This window comes from Mastomys coucha, unplaced genomic scaffold (assembly GCF_008632895.1).
Source record: "Mastomys coucha isolate ucsf_1 unplaced genomic scaffold, UCSF_Mcou_1 pScaffold21, whole genome shotgun sequence".
NCBI lineage: Eukaryota > Metazoa > Chordata > Mammalia > Rodentia > Muridae > Mastomys > Mastomys coucha.
This window is the reverse complement of record NW_022196904.1, coordinates 49,586,048-49,606,445: the sequence shown is the minus strand read 5'-3', so window position 1 is coordinate 49,606,445 and position 20,398 is coordinate 49,586,048. Positions and strand designations below refer to the sequence as shown.

The window sequence follows — 20,398 nt, the reverse complement described above, 5'->3', positions numbered from 1 at the left end:
AAAAAAAAAAAAAAAATTCATCAAGACTCTGGGAGTTGATTCTCGTTTGTTGTCAGATCCTCTTACCCCCTTCCTCACAAGAGTAAATACCAATGCAGTTAGTGTTCATGTTGTGAGAGCTGAGACCAGGAACTGCCTAGTTCTCAGCACACTTGGAGCAGTTGTCTTAAACAGCTGCCTAGGTTGATCCCCTTTCCAGAAGAGTGAGTATACTTAAAAGGAAGGAGTGGCCTAAAGGAGTGATGCATATGTCGTAGATTCAAGGTTTTCACTGTATGAAATCATCTAGTCCTGCCTGGACAAATCCCATGAAAAAGTAGAAGATTTTCAATAATTTCCTTACAGATGTTTTAGTTGAGCAGGTAGCACAATCTACTAATGTTGTTTGATCTGTGTTTGTTAAATTGGTTGTAATTAATTTTTTTAATTCAAGAACTAGCAGAAAATTTATTAAATTAACTATTAACTACATTCACCTTGTAAATTTCTGTATAAAACTTGTTGACAATGCACTGACTTTAGGAAGACATTAATGTACTTAGAGTACAAATAAGATAGTGTTGATGTACTGAAATATGAACTGTATAAAAAGTATTGGTCATTGTATATGGCGTGTACCTGTTTATCTGTCACTATTACCCAAACAGATTAAGTACTGCAGATGTCCAATGTGGTTTTTCCTTGTAAAAAAAAAAAAAAAAAAAAAAAAAAAAAAAAAAAAAAAGATTATCTAGTCCAAGTACCAAAAGGAAAGGAAAAATCAGCTAAAAATATAGAAAAGTAAATTAAAGATAGAGCTATAGCAAACTGCATTTATATCATTTATATCACTTTATAAATTAATGTGAGTCTAGGAAGAAAAAAAAGAAAGACAAAAATTTTAAAAATGACTGCTCAAAACTTTCTAAATATAAAAAAACCAATGAACTACACAAGAATATAAATAAGCTCCAAATAAGATAAATTAAAAGACAACCATATAATTCTAAAAAAGAAAGCATAGTAGTGAAACTATTAAATAACTAATGAAAAAAGAATGCTGAAGACTGTGTGAATAATATCAACAACACACTCCTTATCATAAACTATGCAGACCAGCAGGCAATATAACATATATTATAATATTATAATATGTCATCATGAAACAAAATTTAATAATTAAAATTTAATAATAACTCCTTAAACTGACAAATGAAAATATTTCTAAGTAAATGCAAATTGGGAGAAACCCTTTTCTGTTACACTTATACCCCTAGAAAATTGCTGAGGAAACTCCTTATTTATAAAACAGAAGATATCAGAGAATAAAATAAATTCAAATAAGAAAAAAACACTAGTAAAAGTAACATCTATAAATTCTAAATAAAACACAAATATATTTTGCATGTGACATTTTGTCTTCTATTTGATTTATAATGTCATTTCAGTGAAAATTTTGAGTTGATATTCTCATATAGTGATATAATTATGAAGCAATTTGAGAATGATAGCATACAGGAGTTTTCTATCATCCCCTATCCCTGAACAAAATCATCAGTTGTGAAAAGAACCTGAGAACTTCTGGAAACAGTTTGGGAGCACACACAGCTTGACTCTAGGAAAAACATACAAATTTGTGAGTTTCAGTGGACATTCTGAGGAAAAACTCACAGAAAGTTCTCAGAATTTTGTCTGGCATTAGAGGAACAAGAAGAGCGATATAACTTTACTCCTTTCTGACAAAAGGAAGAATGAAGCAAATTTAATTATTAATTTAATAAAGTAGCTTCATCTTTATTGAATGGTGAAGGTAATTTCCTTTCAGAACTAGTCAGCACACTGGGGCTGGGGCTCCTTCAAATGCAGCAACAGCAGAAAGAAGAAACCAAAACCAAACCAAACAAACAAAGTCCAGAATTCAGAAGCTAAACGATACAACAGCAGACTTGTTCAAGCAGAAAAAATAATCTCAACTTAAAAGCAGGTCATTTGAGGAGCTAGTCTTCCAGAGAACCCAGGTTGGATTCCCAGCATCCAGTATCGAGATTGTGTCTTTCAAACCAACTGTAAAGATATGATGCTCTCTTCTGGCCTTTGGGAGTACTGCATACAAGTGGTTTACATGCTTGAAGGCAAAATACCCATACACAAAAAATGAAATATAGGAAAAAAAAATAATTTGTATTTTTCTGCTTGATAAAAAAATTATGAATAAAAAGCCTGCAGGATTAATATAATAGCATCTAAAGAAATAATGTAAGAATTATAGGAGTTACAAAAGAGGAAACAAAATGACAAGTTTAGAAACAAAATAGCTTGAAAAGTCCCCATATCCATGGCACAATACGGAAATCAAAAAACAGGGTTCAATTATCCTCAAATATATTAAATCTTTCCCAAGTCATCAAGACACATTATAATAAAAAATGTCTAGTTAACCACCAAAATATGTTACCTTGCAAACACCACTCATTGAAAGTCATGTTACATCTATGCACCTATGCTACAATTATTTGAATATAACTTAAGTTAATACTATTGAAAACTGTATGTTAGAGGGATAAGGTTGAAAAAATGAGGAGAAAATAGATCCATCACCCATCATGGATTCTTTACAATCAAAATATTTTTTAGGAAAAAAACTTACAGATAAGAAGAGTATGGTGATGCATTCTATCTTCTGAAAAAGACTGTGGAAAACTGGTCTTCTTCCTTACAGTACCCATATTTATATATGAGAAGCTAGACTTCAAGCCAAAAATAAGAGATAAATAAAGTCAGTGAATCTTAATAACATGAAAATTCCTCAAGAATATAAAAATATATATGCATCAAATGTTAGTAATATAATTTCATACCACAAATTATATGGGCATATAACAGGGGATAACCCCATGTAAAATAAAAAAATAGAGAATGACTTCAATACTTCAGTCTCATCAATAGGTATAATGTCCAGATAAAAATAACAGAAAAATTTCAAACTTGGTAAGCCAAAGATGAGATGAATGGATAAGCTGATGAGTTCTATCAGATAATTACAGAGTCATTTTCACCAACGTTCCAAAATTGTTCCCTACAATGTAAAGTTAATAAACAGTAATATAAGTTATGAGTACAGTATTACATTGATACAAAACTTAAATAAAGAGACAATGAAGAAATAATCTATATTCCAATTGTTCTGAAGAGTATGGTTACAAAAATTCTTAATAAAATGCTTAACCAAATCCAAATATACATTTTAAAAGATCATATACCAATATAAAATTTGCTTCATTCCAGAGATACAAGGATAATTCAACATATATAAGGCAGTAAATGTAACAAACATGCACACATATGTAACATAGGCTGAAGGACAGAAATTACATGATCATTGTAATAAATACAGAAAACAGCCTTCAAATAATATTCATCAACTCTTCATAAGAAAAGACACCAAGGAAACTATTTATGGGTAAAAAGATAATATCTTAATACAAAAAGTTCATAAACATAAAATTATAGCAAACATCATACTCAATGGGAAAAGAACTGAAAGAATCACTTGTAAAGTTAGGAAATAAGTATATCTTTAAACTCCATTTTTCAATATAATGTTTAAATTATTCACCTGGGTAATAAAGCAATGTAAATAAAGGGAACATAAGTGAAATAATTCAATTCATTCCTACTGCAGACAATGTGGACCTATATTTAGTGGGCACTAAAATTCTCACCAGAGAGGAAAACCAACTGATCTGATAAAGTCAGCACACAAAGGTATGTCAACAACTTTTCTATATATGCATAATAAACATTCTGAGCATAATACTGGTCTCATTTACAGGGATGTCAAAACATAACCACTAGAAATAAATCTTACCAAGAAGGTAAATGAGCTCAACAGTGAAAACCTTAAAATACTTCCAAAAGAAATCAAAGACACTAGAAGACAGATTGGTAGAGTTAATAATATAAACATAGCTATGTAAATGAAAGTGATTCATATTTTCAATATAATTCCTATTAAAATTTCAAAGATTTTTGGAAGAATTATTTTAAATCTTAAAAGCAACACAGAAGTACAAAAAACTATCTACACCCAACCAATCCTAAGCACAAACAGCAATGTTGGAATTGTCACAGTATGTAACTTCAGATATAGTATAGAGCCATTCTGATAAAACAACATGATACTTTACATATCAGACACATGAACAAACATACTAAACAAAACAAAATGCATAATCCCATGCTGTTGTGCCCAGCTGGTTTTTTGACATGAGTTTCAAAATTATACATTCAGGGGAAAACATCTTTAATAAATGGTTCTAGGAAAACTTAATATGTACATGTACAAGAATTAAACTAGGTCTGAAAAGATGGCTTAGCAGTTAAGAGCATTGACTGCTCTTCCAGAGATAATCGGTTCAATTCCCAGCACCCATGTAACAATTCATAACTATCCATAACTCCATCCCCCAGAATACAGACACCATCTTTTCGCTTCCTTGGGAAGACAGGTAGGTAGTCAAGTGATACACAGAGATACATGGTCAAAAAACACCGTACATACAAAAATAAAAATTAAAAAAAAAGAATAAACTAAATTCTTCTCTCTTACACTGCATAAAAATCCACTGAAAATAGATTAAAGGCTTTATTTAATATATGACCTGAAGAATTGAAGTGGACTACATAGAAATACTTCAAGATAAAGACAGGCAAGAATTTTCTGAAAGTAGGTCAGAAAATGTTAGGAAGAATTTACAATATTGTATTATATTAAATTAAAAGTTTCTGCACAGCAAGAGAGGCAAAGCTGTAGAGATTGCTGCGCAGTTTCAGTTACTTACTCACAGAGGAACTAGGCTTGATGCCACACGGTAGCACACAGCTACCTCTAACTCCAGTTCTAGGCAATCTGTTGCCCTCCAGTTCTCTGCACACACATGGTGAAAAAACAAATAAATAAACTTTTAAGAGTAAAGATTCAGCCTACAACTGGAAGAAAATCTTTGCTATGTTTTTTTTTATATCTGAGAGGGGACTAATATCAAGAATATACAAAATGCTATAAATATTAAACATTGAAACCAAAAGTAATATGAAGTTATCATAAGAGTAAAACAGACCTTTACTGATGAAGTTCAAGTGACCAATAAATACATGAACAATGATCATTATTTCTAACCATTAAGGAAATGCAAATGAAAAGATTAGAATTTTATCTTATGCCTATCAGAAAGGCCACCACTAAGGAATGAAACAAGACTCCTTGTAGAGATGGCTCAGGTAGTATAGTGTTTGTCTTTCAAGCATGAGGACATGAGTTTGACCAACAAAACTCAAGTACAAAGAAGCCAGCTGGGGTAGCACAAGCTTATAATGCCACTGTAGTGGAGGCTGAGACAGGTAGTATCTCTAGGACTCACTGTTCAGGTACTGTAATGTCAGTGAGAGACTCTATCTCACAATAAACAAACAAACAAAAACAAATAAGCAAACAGGAACAACTGCCACAAAACAAAAAACAAGTGAATAAATAGAAACTTAAGAGAGACACCCAAGATTGACTTCTAGACTCCATTTGGATGCACATAGAAAGCAACAACAGAAAACGCTGAAGAGGATGGGAGGAAAAAAGGACCACTATACATAGATAGTGACAATATGAATTCAGCCATTATGAAAGTCTATATACGGGTTTCTCAAAAAAGTAAGATTACAATTACCATATGATGGAGTGATGCCACTCTTGGGAATGTAATTCAGTATAAAATAGAGATATGTGAACATTCTTGTCCAGTATGGAACAAATTAAAATGTAGATGGTATGAATTAGTTTTGATGTTCGTGAACAGATTAATAGAAAAATAGATAGCTACAGTGTACTTACATATAATAAATAAATAAATCTTTAAAAAAAGAAAATGGGATTTTCTTCATCCATAAAGAGTGAAATGATCATATTTATGAAAAAAAAATATTCACACACACAGACACACACACACACATACACAAATGTCATGGAAGTAGGAAAAGGTATTTAGGAAAGGGAAAAAGGGTTAGTAATAAGAAAGAGGATCAATCAAAGACCATAATGAATGGGTGATTAATGTGATTAAGTAGAAGATATACTTTCATGAAAACGAAATCAAGCAGCTGGAGAGATGGCTCAGTGGTTTAGAGCACTCACTGCTCTTCCAGATGTCCTTAGTTCAATTCCCAGGTACTACATAGTGGCTCACAACCATCTGTAATGAGATTCAATGCTCTTTTCTGGTTTGTCTGAAGACAGCTACAGTGTACTCATATACTGAGAGAGAGAGAGAGAGAGAGAGACAGAGAGACAGAGAGACAGAGAGACAGAGAGAGAGACAGAGAGACAGAGAGACAGAGAGACAGAGACAGACAGAGACAGAGACAGAGAGACAGAGAGAGAGAGACAGAGAGAGACAGAGACAGAGAGACAGAGAGACAGAGAGAGAGAGCGAGAGAGAGAGAGAGAGAGAATAAAAGAAATGGACCAGGAGCTTTTCGGATGTAACTAAACAAATGAATAAATTAATTAAAGAAAAAAATAAAATGCCATGAAGCCCATCACTTTGTACAAGAAATATATGCTATTAAAGCAAAAAGGAAAGATAGCATCTAGCTGCATACTACATTTCTGTAGTCAGTAACTATAGATTGTGTGATCTCTTAGGATCTGCAACACATTAAACAACATTAGCTGCATCCAAGATGCTAAACACATCAGAATTATAATTTCAACTTACTGAGTTTAAACCATTTTGTATAGAATTCAACCATTTCAATGAAAGTTACCATATTTTATGTAAATACCTTTTCATAACTAAAATCTATTGACACAATTATGGAAATAAAATTAAAGCATTTAGCACAAGCTAACATATACACACTTTTCCATAACATGTGTGATAGAGTTCAACAGTGAGAACATCTCGCCTTTGATTTTTATTTGGAATGCTACTATTTATTATTCTAATTTATTCAATGAATATGTTTATTTAGATTTCCATTTCTTGTGGAACTTTTGTCAGATCAATTGACCAAGGAATGGGCCAACTAGGTTATTAAGTTAGACACAGAAATGATCATTATTTCTATAATAACACATTGAATGCTCTTAAAGTTATATTAACTACAAAATTTATGGATCTTTTCTAAGACCCAGGTTTTGATTTATATTATTTATTTAGTTTTGTTGATTACTGTTAATAATAGTTTCATTGGTTTAACATTACTATTTTTCTTCCTGGTTGATTTGGAATTGAATTTGTTCTTTTTCTAGTTCTTTAACTTAGCAAATACTAATTTTAGATCCTTCTTTTCTATAACTGCTCTAAATGTCATGCATCCTGAAGTTTGGTAAGTCATATCTTCACTTACCCTAAAATAATGTTGAATTTCTCGAAACTTCTTTTCTAAACCTATTTACAAATAAGTTTATTTTGAAATAGGACTGTAGCTCAGTGAAAAAGCACTTGCCTAGTGTATGTAAGACATAGGGTTTGACCTCCAACATTGAAAAAAATTGCTCTAAAATCTGAAAATGCAGCCATCCTATACCAAATTCCAACTCAGATTTCATAGGTAGTGTCAGATTGATCAGAACCCTATGCTGTACGTGTGGTTTAGAAATGATTATCGGCTTAATATACATTTAAGATATGTTTTCTGTTTTCTCTAAATATTTCCTAGGAAAGAATATTATCATAATATTAGTTAACTTTGGGAGATGTAAAAATGAGAAAAGGCCTCTAACATCTATTTTCATATATTTTCTACTGGTTTATTTATTGGCCTGGGATAATTTAGTGAACATTGATCATGTAATTAGATTCATACAAAAGAAACTATGCAACACCTATGTATATTTTGACACATAGAAATAAATTTAATGAATTATTCAGTTTAGAGGCATGTTCATTTCAAATATTGTTACTGCTATATGCTTCTGGTAATTTTTGTACCATGTGAACGTGGTAACTTATATTCTGAACTAAACTTTTCATTTGATTATTAGAACTGTACAATTTGTGTTCTTTATGAATATATAATTATTAAAAGAAATAAAGAACTTAAAAAAATCTATAAATCCTTGAAACTTTTTAGTTATATGCACTTAAAGTTCAATTGCATTGTGGACTCAAATAAGTGTTATATGACTTGTGTGCTGTGAGGAGCTCTTATTCAGATCCTGTAAATTTCCTTCACATATCCTCAATTCACATGTGTGAATGTATAGTGGCTGGGGGCACTGGGTGGCTGGCATAGGATCCAGGGCCTTGTATAAGCTAAGAAAGTGCTCAACCACTGAACTTTTCTTTCATTTCTAATTGCCATTATATTTGACTACATCTATCAAGTTTTATAGTTGGATATATTAATTTGCATTTCAGTACTTTGCATTTCTTACAACATTATTTTTGAAAACTCCAATATCTGATTCATGTTGATGTTAGCAGATGCAAAATATTTTTCATTATTGAAGTTGTGACTTTCTTAACTTTTACTATAACGTAAAATTTTCAGTCCTATCTGGAACATTTATGGATTATGTGATTCTAAATCCAATGTAATATTTATTCAGTCTTCCTATGTAGCTGTAATTCAATGTCATAGCAGCTGCAAATTCAGGTTCCTACTTTAACAAGCTTACCACCATCCAGTAAAAAAGCAGTTATGACTGATTTGCTGCATGGTTACAATGGAAATTCTGCTTTCCTTAGTCCCCTTGGTACTTTCCTACTGTTGCCTCCTACTAAGGTTGTAATTTTTGTTTTTCATTGTAACCTACTGATGTTGAAAAGAAAAAAATATCTGAGTCTTGCTCATTTTCACTTATATCTGGTGTGACTGTATATTCAAACCAGTGGCACTGAGGTGTTCTTCTGATTAAATAGCATAGGGTAGCATTGTCTGATACTAATTCTTATTGCTTTTGTGTTGGGGGAAGTTGTAGAGGGTCTCAATGTTCTCCCTAACCTCCACTGATATAACTATGATAGGAAATGAAAAATCAGTTCTCTTCTTGATACCTCCTGCAGGTGATGGAAGTTTATCTGGCACAAGCTGGCAAGGAAATTGATATACTATTTTTACCGATACATATATTTTACTATTCCATGCTGTCCTTTCTTATGAATCATAAACATGGAAGGGAAAGTGTTACAATTGTTTTGAAGGCACTATAAACACAGTTAATATACCTAAAAGGGAAATAACTTAATACACAAATAGATATTAAGCAGAATATGCCATATTGTAAAAGAACTACTAGTCAGTATAGTAAGTGATGAAAAAAATAACAGACTTGCAGATTTGAAAAGGAGGGGACATCTATTCACAGATGACATGATTATCTATTTAAAAAAAATAACTGTAAAACCAAACCAACAACCCTGAAATTCAACTAGAAATTGTATACCTAATCTATAATTAGAGCAGTGAATAGTCTTCTCTTGCTAAATATTTTTGAGATACATCATTATAATGAAGTTAGTTGTTCAACTACCTTATCTGCTAAAGTTTTATTTAGACACTATCAATGAGCAAAAGACTTTTTACTCTTTTTTTCAGTATAAATCAGTGACATCACTTCAGTACAGACAATATAATACAATAAATAAAGTACCAAATGCAGAACTCCTCATTGTTAGTCTATTATGTTTAGTTAGATAAGTTTATCTATAAATACTACTAGAATGATTATATATGTCTTCTAGGAAATTGTTACCAAGAAAACCATACCATATCACAAGATTAGACAGTTGACAAAAAAATATTCTTTATTTTTATCAAGAATATTGTTTATGAGTGCTTATTTACTTGGACAAAAGGTATAGTAAATGGCTTCTCTTATAAAAATTGAATTGGTTATACAAATATAGAAATGGTATTTTTCCTTTTGAATCAGATAGACTGATTTTCACTCAACCTGTCTAAGTTGAGAACATTGGGTTTACTGGCAAAAGCTTCCAAATGTTAGACAACACTTTAACACTTTTTGTAGGGCTGGAGATCAAACCTAGGATTTAAAGCATCCAAGGTAAGCACTCTACTGCTGTGCCAATGACTCTAGCAATTTAACATTTTACATAATGCAGGTCACTTTTATCACATTAACTTTTAGGGGAAGAGGAAGTGGTCTGGTAAGTCTCATGTTCCTGAAGGATAGCTCTGTTAAACATAGTAATTTTTGGTTGACAGCATTACCCTGCATGTAATAGCATAACTATGAATTCATTTAGGGGTGACTGAAACACAGAAACTCTGACATAATTAGTTGACTAAGCCTAATTAGTAAATTAATCTGAAGGCATTATTGGAAATGGTAGATAGAACAAGTACGTCACTAAGGTTGTTGTGTGTAGGACTCAGCCATGTCTTAGGCTTTTCATGTGTCTTCTAGGTTCTTGGCCACTATAAGGTGAACAATCTGGCTTCATTTATCATATTGTCTGCCATGATGTTCTGCACTTGTAATCAACAAAAGCAATAGAAGCAGCAGATCATGGACTAAAACGACCAATTCCATGAGTCAAAACAACTGTTTCCTCTTTTTAAATTGTTCAAGTATTCATCACAGCATATAGCAAATTCCATTCTTTAGCACTTTAAAAACAGTCCTACTTCAACGCATGATGTTTCTATTGAGATATATGCTATTGAGAGGGCTCTTATATATTTCTTTTGTTTTCAACATTTTCCTGGTGTGTGTCTGTGCGTGTGTGTGCATGTGTGTGTGTGTGTGTGTGTGTCTGTGGGCACACACACAAGGTGACAATTAAGTCCTGGGGCATAATTTATAGACCAAACCTGGAATTCTGTGAACTACCTGTACCTGGATAACTTTCTCCTAGTGTAGGATGTTTAATGCCACTACTACTTCAGTCTCTTAAGCCATTCTCTTTGTTTCTTCTTGAACACAAATCATTTAAACCTTTGTCCTATTGTAACACTTTGTGCTGTTGATTCAAGCCAGGGAATTAGATAAGCAAAGCAAAAGTACCAACATCAAGTTCAAAAAAAAAAAAAAAGGTTTCCTTTTCAATAGTGCCACACCAATGTCACAAGCTTTCTTCATTCCTTGCTCATTTTCCCCATCCTTTCTATATATTTTCAGATAACTAGACATTAGTTTTATTTTTGACCAATTTGTTATTTCATTGATGTTTTCAGGTCTAATATTTGTTTACTAGTATTCCAATCTTTTAACCTTCCAGTCATGTGTTATTTGTTTTGAATCTTCAATCATTAGGCTTGAATATCAGTTAAATTTGCAGTTTGGTAATCTGATAAATATTTTTATTACATTCACATAATTGCTCAGATAATTCACACATTTCCAGCTCTTTCTGATTAACCATTTATTGGTTGTTTCCCCTATATTATAATGATTTTGAGCACACCTGTGACTCTTGTAATAATGGCTTGGCATCTGTGTACTAAAATACATACTCATTCCAGGATTTTCAGTCTTCCTTTGGAAAATGCCTGTTCAAAGATCCTGGACAGTGTGTCACAACCTTTGGGCTCATAACTAATACAGCCTTTGAAAAACTAGGGAATTCTCTCATTCCAACTCTACACTGGCTAGCACAATCCTAGACTAGAATCCTGTGGCTACTGAAGCACTCAAAACTTACAGCTACTGATGCTAAAACAGCACTAAAATATGCCTAAGTTCCATTACCACCAAGCCTCTTTAATCAACCAGTAGTGTATAAAGAATGAAGATCAATTCCATCTGGCAGATGCTACATATTCAAATGTGATATGAGGAAAGTGTTGCACCTCAAATCACAAGAGGAAGTCTTGTTTCAGAGGTCATAATATTCTGCTCAATAAAGGCTTTCATTGTCAGGCCTGGTTGGTATTGGGGGCCAAAGTAAAAATTATATACTTATTTATCCATTTCATTGACTGAATTGACTAGCTATCAAACTATAAATATACAGTATTGCTTATAAATTAGTTGGTTAATATTTTGAATTTCATTTCATGGTGACTATTTTGAAGAGTGTGGCTTTTAAAAATTGGTGGAAAGAGTGCTGGAGAAATGGCTCGGCAGATAAGAGTGCGGACTGCTCTGCCAAAGGTCCCGAGTTCAATTCCGGCAACCGCACAGTGGCTCACAGCCGTCTGTAATGGTTTGCTAGAGAGATGGCTCAGTGGTTGAGAGAACTGACTACACTTCCAGAGGTTCTGAGTTCAATTCCCAGCAACCACATGGTGGGTCATAACCATCTGTAACAGAATCTGAAGCCCTCTTCTGGTGTGTCTGAAGACAACTACACTATACTCATATACATAAAATAATTCTTTTTTAAAAAGCACAAGCAAACAATAAATTAAAAAACAAAGTTGGCGGAAAGCTTTTGTTTGAATACTTCAGTTCATTTGGTGATAATACTTGCTGGTCAAATAATCAAGTCATTATTAATGACTCTTTAATCAATAATAATTCTCTTTAGTTTACCGAGGAACCACCAACTTCTTTCTACCACATCAGCATAACTTTACACTCATATTATTAATAAACAAAAACTGTAATTTTTCCCATACTTACAAAATATAATTCTCATCTTTGAAGAGAAAAACCATCTAGTGGGTATAATAAAGCATCTAACTTTGGATGTAATGTGCACTCAACTAAGGAAAAGTAAAGTTGAGCATCTTTTCAAGTTCACGCCATTATGTATATGTATGCTTGAGAATCAAAAAGTTTGTCTTTTACTTTGTTCATTATTTAACCGATTGCTTTTGCTGCAGAATTACCAAGTGATACAGCTATTCCATACACTAGATCCTTATCAGATACCATATGATTAGGATGAACTAAAAATCTACTTGTTTTAGTGTTTGTCCTATACCTGAAAGTTAATTTTAAAATTGAAGATCATAAACATTTTGCGAAGATTGAGGATATTTATAATACTTAAACCTTTTATTCATTTTTAGAAAAATGGTGATCTACACTTATTCTTTTGTAAGTGAAAATACATACAATTTTATATAAATATTTTGTCTATATTACTGTTGGGTATACGATAAAATCATTAATATCAGTAAGCCTGAATATCAGTTTAATTTTAATATTATATACAACAGTTCTAGCTCTGACCCACATAACAATATACCCAATTATAGCCTTATATATTATGTACCCATCAACCTATCTATAATTGCTACAAATTTCCTTGGATCAAAGAAAAGTGAAGAAACCCTAAGTAGAGGCAGATTATTACTTAATGACCTTTCCTGTTATTTCTATTTATTCAAACTATTGTCTACTGACTTTTGTTTCAGCTTGACATACTCTACCAATTTTTGTAGGCAGCTCTTCTAGCAGTTGTCTACCACATGTTTACTTATCTGGAAAAGTTTCATGTTTGCAAAATAGGTTTTGCCACAATTGACACATTTATATTTTTTAATATACTGACTTCTTGTGTGTTATATCTGAAAAGAAATCACATGCCATAGCCAGCCAGTGATGGTGGACACATTTAATCCCAGCACTTGGGAGGCAGAGGTAGGTGGATCACTGTTTGAGTTCAATGCTAGTTGGGTCTATAAAGCTAGTGCCAATGCAACCAAAGCCAAAAGTCCTCGGGAAAACAAAGCAAAACAAGGCAGGAAGAAAGGAAGGAAGGAAGGAAGGGAGGGAGGGAGGGAGGGAGGGAGGGGGGAAGGAAGGAAGCCACCTGTTATAATTACAGAGAACATCTAAGTGGAACCAGTAGCTTCTTAAACTCATTTCACAATAGTGGGCTTAGTTATCAGTAATTTGGCACAAAATGAATGTTTTCTCCTTGGAGTTATTTAAATTCTTTATTGAAGTGGGGTCTCATGTAGCCTAGGCTGCCAATAAATATATGTATTCAAAAAAGTCCTTGAATTTCAATTTTCCTTTTCTTCTTTCAGTTTTGATAATGGTTACACTATATTTTTTGGAGCTTTGACATTTACAGCTTTGAAAATATTATGTTACCTTAGTCAATTGGCAAAGTCCCACATAATATCTCTTGTCTCCTTTAAGCATCTCATTTTATACAGTCTTTACCCCTTTCCTTTCCCCAAATCTGTATGTATATGTATATGGAAGAAAGGTAGCAATTTAGACTCATCTCAAGTTATAAAGACTATGGTTTAAGTTTAAACAACTTCAGTATTCAGTTTGGTTGGTAAATCCAGTATTACTGAAGAATTTTAGAAATTAACACACACACAAAAAAGAAATTAACAAAAGTCCATGTTATACGTACATCTTTTTTTGTTTTGTTTTGAAAACAGGGTTTCTCTGTACAGCCCTGGCTGTCTTGGAACTCACTCTGTAGACTAGGCTGGCCTCAAACTCAGAAATCCACCTGCCTCTGCCTCTGCCTCCCAAGTGCTGGGATCAAAGGCGTGAGCCACCACTGCCCGGCTATATGTACATTTTATAAAGGTGTGATTTGCACTTTGAAATAAAGCAGACCTCTATGAAGCCTCTTGCAATTCATCTGTCACTTCACATTTAAGTTTAAATATTAGAATCAGTAATTAAAACTGAAAGGATTCCAACTCCTTTGTAGCTCAGATGCTTTTGTATCACAGTATCACATCATATAGAAGACATGACAAATTATTTAGAGGGATGGGATCACTGTAGGATTCTCTGAATATAAAACATCAGTGATTCTAAGTACTGAATCTACTGTACTTTGCTCATTCTTCATCCATTTCATCTATTCTTTGTTCATTAATGTTATTGTGTGTTCCTAGTCCTAAAACTTAACTGTTCTCTTCTTTTCGTTGATCATTACAAGTATCAAAAAGTTACAAGGAATTTTTTGGTCATGCTCAGAATATCAGAGCAAAGAAAAGATATTGAAAAGCAAGTGTTGGAACTTGAATTACTAATTCCTACATGCTTAAATTATAATATATAATATAATGTTTAGTTTTAACCCTTATGTAATACATCAATGAAAATTGTTCTTATATTAGAAAGAATGTATACAATGCCCGATGGTTTCTACAAAGACTACTGCAGAATTCACACAACATGGAATGAACCAAAATGTGACATCCCCTCCCCGGCCCCCCAAAAAGAGATGAGCATTAATGGTTGTATTGTAGGAAATCACAGGCCAAACACTAAAAAATTAAAAAAAGAAAAACAGAGAGACACAAGAGTCAAACTATTTAAAGCAAACGTTGGTCAGTGATCATTTACATATAAGTGTATTAAATTAAAAGGGCAGAAGCAAGCAGAAAAACCAAGTTGGCAGTGAAAGATTGGGAAAAGGGACCTTCCATGCAAATGAAACACAAAGTGAATCAGGGCAGGGAGCAAGATATATATATTATTTATTTAAAGTAGGATCTCACTAAGTAGCCCTGGTTGGCCTTAAACTCAAGAGAGCCTCCTGTTTCTGCTTCCTAGTGCTAAAGTCATGAACTAACTATATCTGTATTTTAAAAAAAGAAAAGTAGTAATGAATTCTCAAAACTTTTACTTAAGAATTCCTGTCTTAATATTACCCTCACTTTTTCAGAAACTCCCCTGAATATAAAACCTCAGTGTTAATGTTCAAATTCTATTCTTCCACCCTTCACTCTTTCTGTTTCTGTACCCTCCTTTCAGTTCCTATGAATCTTCTTAACTTTGGACATCTAAAACTTCTATTAATAAGTTAGCCAACAATTTAATTGGAGATATATGGATATTAGTTGCTTCTTTTTTTGTTGCTTTCAAGATTCTGTCTCTAGCTTTTGGCAAGTATGGTTATAATGGATCATGGTTATTATCTTTTAGGGCTTACCCTAAACTATATTGGATATCATATGCATGTAAATTTGTGTCTCAAAAAAAATGCAGTTTTCCAGCTATTATTCCTTGAAAGTGTTTTCTACATTGATTCCTTTGTGTAGTACAATTATAAATTGTGTACACTTTTTAGTCTTTTGCTTCTCAGATTCAATTTAAAATGTCATGTCTGAACTTTTTGGGCCATCTCAAATTTTCTTTAATGCTATAGTGCATTTTTAAAGCTGAGACTGTTTTTCAGGTCCATTGTTTTCCTCTGGCTTTTATACTTCTTCAGAGATGGTTTCTGCAGTTACATTCTTTTCTTCAGTTTGCCATATTTTGCCTTTTGGGACGAAAATTGGCATTTGAAAATACACTCATCATTCCAATGTTGGTTACAGACATCTAATCAGCTTAAGTGAAACAGAGTCTTCTCATTGATCATTCTGGGTATGAATTTTTCTTAAGCTTGTGTGTGAGTTTCTTACTGGTCCAATAATAAAAAGCTATTCTATACTGTCCTCTGTGGTCTTTCCTAACGTTTGTCTGGGCATAAAGTAAAACGGCTACTTTCCCAATAAGTCACATTACACTCTCAATATTCTGCTTTAGTTGACACGAAAGTATTCCTTTAAGTGACCCTCAGGAACATTCACTCTTTCCTAGGGATATTAAGGGTGCGAATACAATTAGAATCATAAAATCATTTTAAATGGGAATTTTGCTTTCTACAGCTCTATAAAGGTTATTTTTCTGATAGCTCCTGCTTTCATAATTTGTTAATAGTTACTAACTGCATATTTGTTTCAAAGCGTATTTTGTTATTAACATGGTTCAACATTTTATGACAAAATGTTAATATTTGTTTCCATTCTTTTAAAAATCATTCCGTTTTAATATGTATTTAATATGTATTATATATTGCAGTTAGGTCTTTATACAAATCCAATGAAAATTTTCTTTGCAATGTAGAGTTTATATTATAGCTAAGTTTTATCAGTTCGGTATTCAGTTCATTAGTACCATTATATATTTTCGCTTTGTTTCTACTTTTATTTATATTGAGCATTGTATTAGTTTCCTAAGGTTGCTGTATTACTGCAAACTAAATGACTGTTATAGTACAAAATAAATTCATTATGTTAATTCTGGAAGCTAAGCACAGTAACGTTCACATTCTTTAAACAACAACAAAAAAAAATTATTATCAGGGCTTTACTTAATCTAAAACCTGTATAGGAGAATCATTGTCTCTTCAAGGTTCTGATCTTTTTTTTCTTCTTTAAAGTAATCTTTGGTATTCTTCATCTTGTAGAAACAATGTCCAATTTCTTGCTTCTTATCACTTACTAATTTTTTCCTATTTGTGTTTGCTTTCCTTATATAGTAAGGGCATCAGGCAATACTAAATTACAGCATATTCTAAAGCCATTATTCTCAGTTGAATACAACTGGATAGATACTTCCAATCAAGTGGTTCTCCATAGGTATTAGGACTTCAATACATTATGTTGGAGAAGAGGTCAGCTCAGTTTGTGACTGCATTTTAAATTGGTTGTTATTAACTTCAACTATTTTCATCTAGTGAGTGTTTTAGAGTTCAAAGTCTACATCTTTTTTGGTCTAACTTAGGTTTCAACCTTTTGAACAGTGTACAAAAGTTACAAAATGGTATCTCTTCCCATCTTTGATCTTTATTATGTGCATAACCTGAACTGTATTAACTCTATAGTATGTAGCTTTGAAGAATTGTTATTTCTTACAGATTTGACATGTGATATTTACATATATAAATTCCTACTCAATTCTCTTTGAGTAAATGCAGATTTGCAGTTTGCATCATTTCCTGCTACCTGAAACATATGTGAGATTTATTTTTTTAATTATAACTATTTAGAGCACTGGGCTATGTGTACTGCTGAAATTTTCTTAACGATTGTCAGATACAGTAAACTTAAATCTATATGTATACTTCACCAAACTTAAAATTTCTGGATATCTCCAAAATTATTTCTTGTTGTCTCTACTTTTCTTCCTGTTAAAGAGCTTTTTTTACATATTACAGATTTAAGGTCCAAGTTGTTGCTTCCCCTGTTACCATTATGATAGCTAGATGCTAGCCTTTGCCAACATTTCCTGTAAAGTAGGAATCTAAGGTTAATTGTCATTAACTACCTAAGAGAAATTCCTAATCAAAATCCAAATTATGTCTTCACACCATGACAGCTGAGCTGAGTTTTAAAAAAAAAAATTACTGTACCAGTGCCTTACCAGGGTGACAAAATGTTTTTAGGCATTTGTTGAGTTTTAGATATGACTCTCTGATATGTGTGGTTATATATTTTCATAAGTGGTATCAAGGCTAATTATACCACAATTTCAAAGAGTTGCAAGAAGCTATTAACTCACTAGGAATCCTTCCAGCATTCTGCTCACCTTCATTAGATATCCCTTTCCAGGCTCACCGCCATTCCTCTCCCTACATCATAGCACACAGAAAGGACAAAGCTCAGTTTGCAATAAGACAAATAAATTGCTTCTCCTTTGGCTTTTTCACTTCCCCTTCTGACTGTCTAAGAAAAGACAATACATTTAGTAATAGTTAAAAGACAAGGCTAGACACATGGTTTAGCATGGAAATGTACTTGCCACTATACCTCACAATTTGTGTTTAATCCCAGAAGCCACACAATAGAGAACCAACTCTGGCAAAATGGAGTCTATATATGAAATTCCGTAAGAATGAAATTTGATATGCTGCAAGTGACAGAAATCTTCGGGCATATACTGTTTACTGTAAGTGACAGGGGCACACTGCTAGTTTTGTAGAGAGTTTGGGACAGTCTGAGAAACAGAAAGGGAACAGCAGAAAGGGTTCTGGGTAATATACACATGGCATCAATGACTATTAGTGGATCCTACAAATGCACACTCATGTGCGTACACACACACACACAAACACAAACACACCAATAACAATTTTAATGAACAAGGAATAAAATGCTAGTCCTCCATTAGAAATAAAAAGACTATTTTATACAAGGATATATTTCCAAAATTTTTTTTTGCCATAACATATAACTATTACCTTTTATAACAGGAAAAACAAACAAACAACAACAAAAATACCCTGAATACATACCACTAAGCTCATCACTAAAGAACTGGAGGTTGAACGTTTTACTAGACAGAGACACCAAACTACAGGCTTATGTCCTAAAGTGCTGTTATTCATGACAATTTCACAGATTGTTTTCATTTTATTATTTCTCCTTATGAGTTGGTTATGTAAACACAGAAAAAGCAAAGATGGTAGAGATGAAAGGAAAAAATACCCTTACATAAATAATGGACTTACAAATGCAAATTAAAAGACTTGGAGGAATAAGCTGGGAGTTGCATACTACTGGACAGATGGTTTAAAGTCACATATAAAAACATGATGGATTTACCCACTATCATCTAAGGAATGAGAAATAAACTGGCTTGCCTTCTGCTGCTTTCCCATACAGGTCTGCCCCTAAGACCAGTACAGGATTGTTTTCCCTCCACAGTGGGAAGGAGTAAGGAGTATCTGAATGGGTAGCAAAGCTGCATCCAGGGTGAGTCTTCACATACCGGGGCAATCTTTGTAATGACTATTTCTTAGTTTTTTAATGGGTAGTTTTGTAGAAATTTGCATGCATGGTCTGGCTGGCTACCCAGAATCTTTGTCTTTGCCATCATTTCATCTATACATCCATTCGACAGATGTTATTACAGCCTGAGAATTGGGGATTTAAAAAAAAAAAAAAGTGAAAGAAAAGTTGAAACCATTCCTACTCTAGGACATATCAATGAGAAACTGAGGTAATAACTAAAGCAAATACACAAATATATACAAATACAGATGACCTGTATGAACTCTGCTATATATTCAGACAAACACAGTATAAAGATATATTGATCCTAAATACTATATTTGGTGCTCTTGGTGGGAGTAGGTAAAAGATGCAAGAGAAACAAGTTCTAAAATACAGTTGCATAATAGGCTAACTTCTATTATTCAAAATGTATATCATCTACGTAGAAACTAGAAACCCTCTGCACAATTTTATTTTGAACACACTTCCTTTCATAGCTATCTATGTCTGGGTCAAGAAACCTTCTTCATTTGAATCCACAAATAAATTGGAGGGGACAGGCAGGGATTTATCTCTAGTTTATATGAGGACCTGTGCTCTTTCCCCCAAGTCTCCTCCCCATAAAAAAACTTACTGTGTTCTTTCATATCCACTAACTAGGGTCAAACAGCTCTATGAGGCAGAGTAATGGGACCCAAAACGATAACTAATAAGTTATTTTAAGAGTTAATATTTCAATTATTTGAAATATTTTGATTTGGCTAACTAGACTTCATAAGCTACATGTATATCTGGGTATTTAAAAGCTATGAAGAGAACTGAGACTGGAATGGAAGGCATTTAAGCTAGTCATATGGGAGATTGTAAGGAGAACGGAAAGAAGACTCTGAGGAAGTCTTCTCATTTATTGGTTCTAAAAAATATCTTCTTATTTTGATGTGGATCCATAAGGCACAGTTACAAATTCCCTAACCTTGTGAAG

At 32.9% G+C, this 20,398-nt stretch overlaps 1 long non-coding RNA gene across 1 annotated transcript in view; it reads left to right on the top strand.

The window, feature by feature from the left end:
* The window catches only part of LOC116102313, an 81,957-nt gene that overhangs the window by 30,493 nt on the left and 31,066 nt on the right, over window positions 1-20,398 (top strand). Inside the window, exon 5 of the long non-coding RNA XR_004123066.1 lies at window positions 19,306-19,395. This is a non-coding gene — a long non-coding RNA (uncharacterized LOC116102313). The remainder of the gene's footprint in view (window positions 1-19,305; window positions 19,396-20,398) is intronic.